Source organism: Mya arenaria, chromosome 8, assembly GCF_026914265.1.
Source record: "Mya arenaria isolate MELC-2E11 chromosome 8, ASM2691426v1".
Classification (NCBI taxonomy): Eukaryota; Metazoa; Mollusca; class Bivalvia; order Myida; family Myidae; genus Mya; species Mya arenaria.
Genome location: NC_069129.1, coordinates 61,376,963 through 61,389,862, shown reverse-complemented (window position 1 = coordinate 61,389,862; position 12,900 = coordinate 61,376,963). Strand labels below are relative to the sequence as shown.

The 12,900-nt window shown below is 35.0% G+C and overlaps 1 long non-coding RNA gene across 1 annotated transcript; it reads right to left on the bottom strand.

The window, feature by feature from the left end:
* Window positions 1–9,156: 9,156 nt before the first annotated feature.
* On the bottom strand, window positions 9,157–11,390 carry LOC128243643 (uncharacterized). The gene is made up of 3 exons (XR_008262867.1): window positions 11,313–11,390; window positions 9,827–9,895; window positions 9,157–9,210 (listed from the first exon to the last, which is right to left on the bottom strand). It is a non-coding gene; the product is annotated as an uncharacterized LOC128243643 (long non-coding RNA).
* Window positions 11,391–12,900: the final 1,510 nt, after the last annotated feature.

Here is a 12,900-nt window from a genome sequence, read left to right as displayed (position 1 = left end):
CCTCATCAACAAATTCAGCTAAACGTTTAAACCAAACAGTTCATAATTCTTTTTTGAAAGTTCGAGGTACCCTCGCCTATTATATAACAAGGGTTGATGCCGAGGTTCTTGGCCAACTTAATTCCACTTTCCTAATTCAAGGTCCCGAATCCTCGCTTTCAAAATTTAATTGTTACTTCAAGCCCGAAGAAATGAACAACTTCATCAGTGATGAAATTATTGAAGAAATTCGCTATCCCCATTGCATAAAGCAAGAACGAACCTTTTTTTCAGACTCTCGTCTTATTGAAATCTGGCATCTCTTCTTCTCTAAATGAGTATATAATGATGTCATCGTCTTCGGGATAAACTACCATCAACGATATTCCTATCCTTTTCGGCTGAATCCAGAATGATTCGAGGAATGGAGACCATACAAGGTCTTTATTAATGGAGAACGCAATTTGTAGTTTGTTAACCGGCTACTTGACGTAACACAAGATCACATACGGTTTCATGGTAACTGGGCTTCAAGTAATCAAATGGGGTCAGAAACGTTTACTTGTAAGCTGTGCTACTTGACATTAAACCATATGTTAATGGACTTTCGGTTAGCTTAGCTACTTGACATTCAACAATATCACACTAGCATATTGCTTTACTTGGCTTCTTGTCAAAACGCAAGAGAACATTATTTTATTGGTTAGCCGGTCAAACTTGTCAAAAATCAAGATCCCAATATATTACTATATATTTGATAGTTTACTTCTTGTCAGAAAATAAGATCCGATTACGTATTGTTTAGTTGAACTTGCCATTAAATATTATCAAAATATATTATTCTTGCTTTTAAGAAGCACAGTATATGCTTGTCATTTAACAAGGTCACTACAATAGAAATGTTACCTGTGCTTCTTTTTAGTAAACATGATATTAACTCGTTGTTGGATAGCCTGCTTCCTGTCAGTAAAGGAAGACCTCAATGAGCATCAGGCAACTAAATTTTTACAAATGGTTTGTGAGCTTGGAATATTTACAGATTAGAAAACAACACAGTTTATTCGGTATTCGTCAGTTCACACAATATTGACAATGATATAAGTCAAAGATGACACTTTATCATTGATTAATTGAATATTCTGTATATATACATGGCGACCGGTTATGAAATGAATGAAAGCCTGAAAAAAGGAAAAGATAATGCATTTGAACAGTTGATATGAAGATTAAATAAATATTGTTTTTAACTTTATTCCTTTATTCCTTAGGTATGTGTACATACGTAACGGTGTTAATACACATGTGTGGATCAATATTTTATTAAAAAGTCATATACAAACAATAACAGATTATTATAATAATTAAGAACATTTAAATATGCAATTTGTTGCAACTATACAATCTGAAATATGTTCGATTTGTAAACTTGATAGGTAAGAAAACATAATAGTATTTCTACTTCTTCATTCGAAAGCCTTGTACACAAAGACGGATACGCCATGTAGTATATATTTTGTTCTGATTGTATAAGTTTTAAAGCCTTTAACAAGAGGGTAGATGACGAAACCATCTAAGTATGTAATTATTTCTTATCTCAACATACAGCTGGCATTCAATAATAAAACGACAAAGTATGGGTACGTGTGCTAGTACCTAGGGGTACGAGTGAAAGAACTTAGGGGTACGAGTCAAAGAACTTAGGGGTACGTGTGAAAGAACTTAGGGGTACGAGTGACAGAACTTGGGGTACGAGTGAAAGAACCTAGGGGAAGGAGTGAAAGAACTAAGGGGTACGAGTGAAAGAACTTAGGGATACGAGTAATTGAACCTAGGGGTAGGAGTGAAAGAACATAGGGATACGAGTGAATAAACCTAGGTCTAGGAGTGAAAGAACTTAGGGGTACGAGTCAAAGAACTTAGGGGTACAAGTGAAAGAACTAAGGGGTACGAGTGAATGAACCTTAGGGTACGAGTGAAAGAACTTAGGGATATGAGTGAAAGAACTTGGAGTACGAGTGAAAGAACGTGGGGTACGAGTGAAAGAACTTAGGGATACGAGTGAAAGAACTTGGAGTACGAGTGAAAGAACTTAGGGGTACGAGTGAAAGAACTTAGGGGTACGAGTGAATGAACCTTAGGGTACGAGTAAAAGAACTTAGGGATATGAGTGAAAGAACTTAGGGATACGAGTGAAAGAACTTAGGGGTACAAGTGAAAGAACTTAGGGGTACGAGTGAATGAACCTTAGGGTACGAGTAAAAGAACTTAGGGATATGAGTGAAAGAACTTGGAGTACGAGTGAAAGAACGTGGGGTACGAGTGAAAGAACTTAGGGATACGAGTGAAAGAACTTGGAGTACGAGTGAAAGAACTAGGGGTAGAGTGAAAGAACTTGAGGTACGAGTGAATGTACCTAAGGTAGGAGTGAACAAACTTAGGGGTACGAGTGAAAGAACTTGGGGTAAAAGTGAAAGAACTTAGAAATACGAGTGAAAGAACTTGGGATACAAGTGAAAACTTGGGATTCGAGTGAACGAACTTAGGGGTACTAGTGAAAAAACTTGGGATATGAGTCAAAGAACCTAGGGGTACGAGTGAAAGTACCTAGGGGTACGTGTGAAGTACCTTGGGGTACGATTGAAAGTACCTAGGGATACATATGATGTACCTAGGGATACGGGTAAAAGTACCTAGGGATACGGTTTATAGTACGTAGGGGTACGGGTGAAAGTACCTAGGGTTACGGGTGAAAGTACCTAGGGGTACGTGTTCAGTACCTAGGGATACGTGTTCAGTACCTAGGGTTACGGGTAAAAGTACCTAGGGGTACGTGTTCAGTACCTAGGGATACGTGTTCAGTACCTAGGGATACGGGTAAAGGAACTAGGGATACGGGTTAAAGTACCTACGGATTAGGGTGAAAGTACCTCAGGGTAAGAGTGCAAGTACCTAGGGGTACGTTTAAGTACTTAGGGATATTGGTCAAAGTACCTAAGTATACGGGTGGAAGTACCTAGGAATACTTGTCAAAGTACCTAGGGATACGAGTGAAGTATCTAGGGCTACGGGTGAAAGTACCTAGGGGTAAGAGAGAAAGTACCTAGGGGTACGTGTGAAGTATCAAGGGATAGGGGTAAAAGTACCTAAGGATACGAGTGAAAGTACCCAGGGATACATATGAAAGTACCTCGGGGTGCGAGTGAAAGTACTTAGGCATACGTGTGAAAGATCTAGGGATACGTGTGAAAGTATCTAGTGGCACGAGTGAAAGTAGCTAGGGGTACATGTGAAAATACCTAAGGCTACGAGTGAAAGTACCTCAGGATATGTGTGAAAAGTCCTAGAGTTACGTGTGAAAGTACCTAGGGATACGAGGGAAAGAACATAAGGACACGGGTGAAAGTACCTAGATATCCGTGTGAAATATTTAGGGATACGGGAGAAAGTACAATAGGGAACGGTTGAAAGTACCTAGGGATACGTGTGAATGTACCGAGGGGTACGTGTGAAGTACCTAGGGATACGGGTGAATGTACCTAGGAGTACGCGTGAAGTACATTGGGACACGTGTACAAGTACCTAGGGTACGGGTGAAAGTACCTAGGGGTACTAGTGAAGTACCTAAGGATACGTGTGAAGTACCTAGGGATAAGTCTGAAGTACCTAAAAGTACGCATGAAGTACCTAGGCGTACGTGTGAAGTACGATGGTGTACGTTTGAAGTTCCTAGGTGTTCGGTAGTACGTGTGAAGTACCTAGGAATACGTGTGAAGAACGTTGGGGTACGTGTGAAGGGATCTTAGGGGTAAGAGTGACGGTCCGTGTGAAGTACCTAGTAGTACGTGTGAAGTACGTTTGGGTACGTGTGAAGTACCTAGGAGTACGTGTGAAGTTCATAGGAGTACGTGTGAAGTACCTAGGGGTACGAGTGAAGTACCTAGGAGTACGTAGTTTAACGTCTGCAAGTACCTAGGTACACGTGAGCAAGTACGTTGTGGCACGTGAGAAGTACCTAGGGGAACATGTGCAGCTACCTCGGATTACGTGTGCAAAAGGCTAGGGACACGTGTGCAAGTAACTAGGGTTACGTGTACAAGTAGCTAGGGATACATGTGCAATTACCTCGGGCTACTGGTGCAAGTGCCTATTGGAACGTTGCAAGTACCTATGGTTAGGTATGCAAGTACCTTGTGGTATGTGTGCAAGTGTATATTGGTAAGTGTGAAAGTACCTAGGGGTACGTGTAAATGAAGCTAGTTGTAAGTGTAAAAGAACCTAGGGGAAAGTGTGAACGAACCTAGGGGTACGAGTGAAAATACTTCGACATGGGTACATGTGAACGTTAAAATGGAACCTGAATGAAAAAGTGAGAACATTGTTTTAGGTAGTGACCATTTCTTAATTACTGTTCAGAATATCACGTTTAGTCAAAGTGACTCGAAACGGAAAACACACTTGGAAGATTTCCGCGTACCGCGCGAATCTCATGTGTATCTTAGCAATCATAGAACAAATTATTACAGCTGTGCATTCATTGGGAGGTTTATAATATAATACTAGAGAGATAAAAACCATCTGATAGAAAACCTTTTTAAAGCAACAAATTCTTCTGAAGAAAGAAACCAACAGCCTCAATTTAATTCAAACTGTTTATTGACTGTGTTGCTAAGTGCCACAATGTCAACAAACACTATTACTGTTTGCAAGTACTAGAAATAGTTTCTAGCAAAGATGATTTTTATACCCAAAAATATTGTTGATAAAAAATATTTATACAATTGCAATGGCTGTTTATTATGCAGTTTCGATCATTGCATTAGTAAACGCAATAATACATTGGAAAAAATACCGTTCGTAATAGTTTTCTGCTATTTGATTTGCTTTAATTCACTTTTCTTCCTGCGTTGATTGACAAAATGCATTTAAATGGACGTAAACTTACCCATTGCTTTTTGTTTGGGCCTAAATCTTCAGCAAAGCCTATCGAAATGAGAACAATAGTTAGCAACCCAATACATACGTTGATTCATACAGCCGCAAGGTTCAAGCTTTGTGGCTACTGTGTAAGGATATGAATATATTGTGTCGACCTATTTCTATATTTAGTTTATGGGATGATATGCGTAATTTAGATAAAATACTTCTATACTTTGTATTTTCAACAAGAATGAGATACGAAGATTGTTCGAAATTTGTCTTTATTTCTTTAAACACATCTAGAGACGGAGACAAGTCTAACCCAGACCTCCAATTGCTGATATAATCTCGTGTGACACACTTAACTTCCTCAAAAATATAGAATTTCACAAGTAATCAAAGGATGTTTCAGGTTATTTTCAAATACCAAATTTCGATTTGAAGTTATACACGCAATCTTAAAATGAGATGGCCAAAGGTTATCACAGTTTTCATCTTAAGTAAAAAACTAACTTTTTATGTTGTCAATGAGCATGTGTATTTTTATTTTATTATTGTTCTATTATTTGATCATAAGTATGAATGTTTTAAAGTTTAATGAGTATTATTCGTTATACTAATGTTTATTTCATAGAATGATTGGAGTAAAGTTTTGAAAATTCTCAGTATATAAAAAATACCGATAGCTTAGAGCTTACCGGGCGTTTGGTACAACATAAGACTGAAATCAAGAAACTCAAGAAAAAGTGATCAGCAACAAGTGTAAACATTTTCAGATTTTTTAACGTCTATGAAGATGATATAACAAGGGCAGGGTTGATTCACCTGATTTGACAAAAGCATGATTTGAGAAACTGATCGTGTAAAGAGGGATGGAATGTGACGTTTGCATAAAGCTGACAATTAGTAAGGGTCGGGTTTAAAGGAAAGGTAGTGCAGTGCGATACATAGCAAAACATTTTCTTGTATCGGAGAGACTTTATCTTAGCTCAAATGAAATATTTCGTATTCCTGGTTCGTTAAAACACCTTTGATACATCGCGTCAATTTTGTTATACATATTAAAAATTTCAGGTTCAAATTTAAGAAGATTTTCTTTACTTTTCAATATTTTTCATTAGATGTTGGATCATCTGCATTGCTACGAGAGTACTAGAGCGTGTGCTTAAAAATAGCAACACAGCACACACAATCATGTACACGGAATTATATATATATCAATATAAATAATTATATAAAATCGTAATTTCAGTTTTATATAAATATATAAGGAGACCGTATATATCTTACGACATGAAGGGAACAATTTGTTCATTTTATTGTTTTATACTTGATATTGCTTCTTTGTTAATGTACATTTATTATACGTACAATCTGTAGGCTTCTTAAATAAGTTAACAAAAATAAACGTTATTTGCGGTCGCCTTAATAATTTGTAAGTATGTTGCAGGCTTTAAGGGGACAGGTATATATGTCAAAGGGTTGATGGCGACCTGTATATATATATATATATATATATATATATATATATATATATATATATATATTAAGGGTACAATCCATATTCTATGGCAGGGGGACAAATTATATTGTGTATATTTCTTTTGACACTGAAAGCTCCCATAACCTTCAGAGACAAATTAGTAATGGTAGCGTTTCATAAGAGTTTGTAATGAATCCCGAAACGATGACAAGTCGAAACGGGAGGGCTGCAAATTTCATAGGATATTCATCAGAAATCTTCAACCGACCAGCTCGTTCAATAAATGCAAGTTAGCTTCAGTCAGTTGGTGTGTGTATTTTTGGTAAATCAAATGTATCATGGTCAGGGGCGGATCCAGGATTTTGACGTAAGAGGAGGGCGTAACTTTAGGGCATTTGCATGGAGATTTGGGGTTACTCATTCAAGAAAACTTTAACAATTTGTTGTCAGGAATGATGCATAATGGGCGATTTTTTTCTTCTCTTTTATTGACTTAAAGTAAACTTTGACGATCTTTGAGGGGGCGCGCGCCGGCTTTGTCCTCCTCTAAATCCGCTTGTGAATGACGACTTGCTATTTGATACATTATGGTTAAAAATAATTTTCAATTGCATAAAATAGAAACATGTTTTAATGCTAAATACAAAGATTCCTCTGCACACGAATTTGTCTGTAAACGCTTGAAACAGTAAGCTCATGATAAAAGAACATTGCTCATAGTGTAACATGTTTTAATTGTGACCCATGGATATAAATGATTTCAAAGTGGAGGACAAATTTCGGCATAGTGATAATCATAAAATAGAGCAAATATATTTCCTATTGGCATCCAAAACAATAAGGGTCATCTACTTGTCAATATCAACAAACTACCAAGTTTGAGGACACTATGCCTGACCATTCATCAGTTATTGATATGACATGTTTTTGTCTACAGGCAGAAATGGTTATTTGAAAGTAACAAAGGGTCATAACTCTACTATACATAATTATATAGATTTTGGCGATTTTGACATGCATCATTCCCATTCCTGAATATTACCTTATGGAAAGTGATATATATATACCAGAATTAAGATATGGCTTCTGGTGGAAATTTGCCTTAAAGAAATAGCTATTATTATGTTGGCCATAATTCAGCTATACATAAGTGGAAGGTAAAAGCTCTTAGCACATCATTTCCCTTATCATATATACATTCATACAAAGTTCCAACTAATATTTACTATCAAGTACCAAGATATTGCTCGGGACAGAAAAAAAGGGTTATAGAGGGACGGACAGGGGGAAGGAGGAGCGGACAGAAAACACTGAAAGAATATCCATCTGCCTTTGGTGAGGCTCTAAGAACTGATATTAACTTACATTGTTAAAATAAATTCAAACTTTCCACACAGTAATTTTCTTATTCTTATTTGTATAGCTCAATCTTGTATCAAGTTCCAATGCTGTTTCTTGCTGCATTTTATAATATTATGTTTATAAACATTAAGTAAAACTGAGGGTTATGGAAGATACTGGTGTTTCTGTTCATACTATGCTGTCCTTTGCCTGTCCATGGCAGTCTAAAAACCTACTTTGGTTTAAGAAAAGAATAAACACCGGAATTTATTTAGAAATATTTAATGAACATCCAAAGAATAAACATTCACAAACTTTGACACAATGTTATTATTAAGCACTCATGTTACCAAATCTCTTAAAATAATAATTCTTTTAAAATAATTATATTGAATGATGTTTCTGTACATATGACAAGGTGTTTGTATTATTATGGCCTAAGACCCCAATATTCTAGATCTGGGTGCAACAATATCTCATCAATTCAATAAACCTCCATAATACCATTTAATGAATTGTTGACTGATTTATGTATTGTCTTTTTGAAACTCAATCTCAATTTTTATAGAAAGTTCACTATACCTGTAGCAACAATGCAGCATACAGTTGACAGAATGCTGGGAAATCGTTCACAAATTTTAAAGCTACATAAGCTTTTGATGAATACAACAAGAATGAAATAATGTTGTAGTTAGTGAGCAAATATCCAAAACGTTTCTGTCAGTTTTATACCTGCATATGTATTTACCTTCAAAGTGACACACTTATAATGGAAATACCTAAGTTGTGTTATCAGAGAGAGTTTAGCTTTAATGGTCACTTTACCCATGGCTATATATCACAGTGTGTGCGCATTGGTCAGTTAAACAAATAGGTAGCTGTTGTGCAAAACTGTTTATCAAGTCATCAGACTAAATGCATATAAATAATAAAGTTACTTTATTTGCATATTATTGTTTGCTAGGTACAGTTCAAACTGAGTCCAGATTTTTCTTAACTAATGTGAATAAGTATGTATAAAAAATATTCTACATTATGTATCTTTTAAAACATTTACAATTCATTATGGTCTTGAATATGATTTCTTTGTTTGCATCACGAAATTTTTAAGAACGCTTTTCCCCTTTAACAAATATTGAACTGATCCATATAATAAATACGTCAAATACATCTTCACTTCATGCCAAACATATGTTTAAAGTTCCAAAACAGTATCTTGAAAACTTTAGTCTCAGTAGTTTGGTTTACTTCTCAAACATTTTGCACTTTTGCACAGACCACCTGCAAGACCGACCCACTTGATGACTTTGTTTATGGTATAATATATCATGATGAAACTCCAATCACTTCAGTTTATCGTCATTACTGCTTTTTTTGTCTGTGCTTTCGAACGCAAGTGTTTTGTGTTCATTAAAAAGTTTTGTTCGTGCTCAATCCCTGAAGGGAGTGGGTCTTCTCTATATCCAGGAAAACATGGATCCGTTCTTTACCTTAAAGTACAAAAATGATTTTAAACAAGAAAGGTATCACTAATGTGATAATTTCTTGCAATGAAATACAGTAACTGTTCTATCCTATTAAAATTATATCTGAAGGCTTATGATCAAGAATCCTGTTAAATACTTTTAGGATTTAAAAACAATAGTGAGATAGGCATATCAGAAATAGTGGTTGTTACTAATAGTATAGGTGTCATTGCAGAATTTAGAATTGCAGGTCATGAACTGGACAGTTATTTGAACATATTTCAATAATTGTGACATATATGGGAAAATAAGTGATATATTGTCCCAAAGGGAAAGAAAGAAAACTGAAAAAACTTTTTGGGAAAATTGCCAGATTTTATGGGGAAAACTGCCTGATTATAAAGATATTTTGAAAGGGGTAGGCACCTATTAACAACCCATGCTAAAGAAGGACAACAGCCCTGTTTTCACATCTTTGGATTGCTTATTGCTGTAAAATCTAACTTTAAAAGTGAACATCCAGAAACGTAAGACAATTGATGGAATCCATTATCGAATATAGGTCAGTAAATAATTTAGGTTAGCATTCAGAGTGGAAGAATAAAAAAAATAAAGAACCATATTATTGCTATTTTTTTACCTGTCACAGAACAGTCAGTTAAACTTGAGTCCTCCACCATGTCGACACTTGCAACAAATGGTTGGCATTCTGTAAAATAGTGATTGTTCCATTAAAAAAAAACATTAAACAAACAAGGCAGTCAAAAGGACGGCTTTATCCCCCGCCGTAGTTTTTTTAGTATATTTTGTTTTTCTCGCAACCTGGCTGGTACGTTGAATCTGACCAAAATTGTACACAACCACTGGTCAAGAGTGGGAATATAGGAAATACAAGTTGTTTGATCAGTAACCTAAATATTCTTGGATAAATGAAAATATTATAAAAGGATATTTGTTAAAGTTATTCATATGGTGTGTAGAGTAAGACCTTTAAATGTCAGATATGACCTTGACCATTGAGGTATGAACCCGGGTCAAGGTCACTGCACATCGTCTCAATAAGAACAACATTTGTACCAAGTATTATGGTAATCCACCAATGCATAAGTAAGTTATAGCGCGGACATGAGCATGTGTACTCTGACATTTAAATGTCTCGTGTGACCTTGACCTTTGAGGTATAAACATGGGTCAAGGTCACTGCACATCGACTAAATGAGGAAAACATTTGTACAAAGTAATATGGTAATCCATCAATTCATTATTAAGTGATAGCGCGGACACGAGCATGTGTACTCTGACCTTTAAATGTCTCGTGTGACCTTGACCTTTGAGGTATGGACCCGGATCAAGGTCACTGCACATCTTCTTAATGAGGACAACATTTGTACAAAGTAATATGGTAATCCATCAATGCATAAGTAAGTGATAACGCGGACACGAAATGTTACGGACAGACAGACAGACGGACGGACCGACGGCGGACGGACAGACTGACAGACGGACGAAGTGCATTCCTGTTATCCCCTCTCCATGGCGGTGGATTAAAAAACATGTCAATGGTCCAATTAAGAATGGCTATATATATATTAATGTAAATATAGAAATTTACTTAAATGTATAACAAGTATTCTCAAGACAAATGTTCTGTACAGGTTTTATTTTTTAAACATTATATTAATGCAATAAATAATAGCAATTGTTATTTCTTACATGTGTATGTCAACTGTACAATAATATAACAGTTAGGCAAATTTGGTTCCTACTAAACGTACATTATGATTGTGTGGACTTTTATGAAACAGGAAATATATCCTGTAAAAGTCATCTAGTCATCTTTGAGGTGAGAAATCTAATTATAAACATCCTTTGCTTTTCAAAACAAAGTGTTAAATTACAGCTTTTAGCCAAGGAATGTAAACACTCGAAGTAACTGTCATAATAATGGCGTCCATGTTTATTTGAATTGATTTCACAGGATTTCAAAGTGACTTACAAAAAGTAACCAGCACTCTTTAAAGATGTCTTAAGGAATTTCTATTTTATAAAATATTAAATTATCTTATACTGTTCACACCAAATACTGTTCACAATCAGAAATGCAAAAAGAGACAAGTTTTTTTTACATGTTATTGAATAATCTGGTAAACTGGCAGTACCATCCTCCTTATCCATGTCAGGAAATGCAACATCTGGAGGGTCCACTGCAAAATGGATAATCAAAACTCATATTTGTTACAATACTGAAACATATAGATCACAGTTGTGAACTGCCAATGAAACAATCATAGTTGTCTCCTTAATGCCATTTTAGAGTTGTTTATAACCCACTTGATATTAGTGACTTTAGGTAAACAATCAAGTTACTATCAAAGTGCAAACCATCTTAAGAATAATAAAACTGCAGCAATATAGAGGATAATTGCTTGTTTCAGTGTATTTACATTTGGTATTCACAAGGTGAAATATAGTGCAGCATATGGAATTTATTGTCTCTACATGGACCGTCACTTCAACGAATACAATATATATATACTTATGAGTACTAGTAAACTTTAAGATTTGTCGGCAATGCAATACGAAACCTGTAAACAGTCCAGAGTTTTTGCCCTCCAAACTTATCATTTTGATAAAAGTTACCAAGGGTCAGTGTTTATTAACACTTCTGTGATAATGATCTCAAGCAAAGCACAGAGTTATAAATTAACCGATTTAGTATACTTTAAACATTTAAGTGAAACAAATAATTTCATTGCATTTCTTTATAATAAGACAATTAAAATTTACATACAACATTTAACACTTCAAGGTACATGGAATGATCATTTCAAGGCCAGAATTTAAAAAATACCCCATTTTTTCAATTTTCTTTTCTACTTTTTAAGTTCATATTTATTTATTTAAACTTTCTTTGAGACTCATATGCTATAAACATGGATTGCTAAAATTTCAAATTCATTAAATTATCATGAAAAGCTATAACACTCTTATTTCAGCTGATACTGGAAGTTAACACATTCTTGATTCTTATTATTCTTAAGAATGAAACAAAATCGTGAATGCGTGCAGTTAAAATATTTTCTGACAGGATAACATATTTTACTTCTCATGAATTTCTGCAACATGATATCGCTTAGTGAATAAGAGTTGTAATAGATATTGATACTGATATCTTACGTGAATAAAATTAGTTTCAACATTATGTCTAATTTTCTTTTCAGCACAAACTAATGGCATTTTATTCAAAAAAACAATGTTATCAATTACCATATAAACGCTTTCAAAAATACCACAGGTGCAAATTAGCATACTCGGAATGTAAACGCCACATATCTTAATGATTAGATGATATAACTGTTTCATAATGTACTTCAAACGGACATACAATACTGCGCATTTTAAAACGTACGTTAAAATCATTTGAAGGTGAAAATGCAAATAAAAAAATGTATGATCAATAACGACAGCGATGTTTTGATAAAATCTTCGTTTTGTTTGAAGTCATAACATAAAAACAATCACAAAACGCTTATAAAAATATTTCATCTCCTTTCCCATATTAAAATTCAAGTCAACCATACGATGTCCCTACTGAAGCGCATCCAGTGCAAAAAAAGCTACATTAGAAATGTACATCTCTTGTAAGCCCATTCAGCCAAAATTATCAACTTTTAAATCCATTTTGAGTTTGTCCAACTAATGTGTTTATATTCG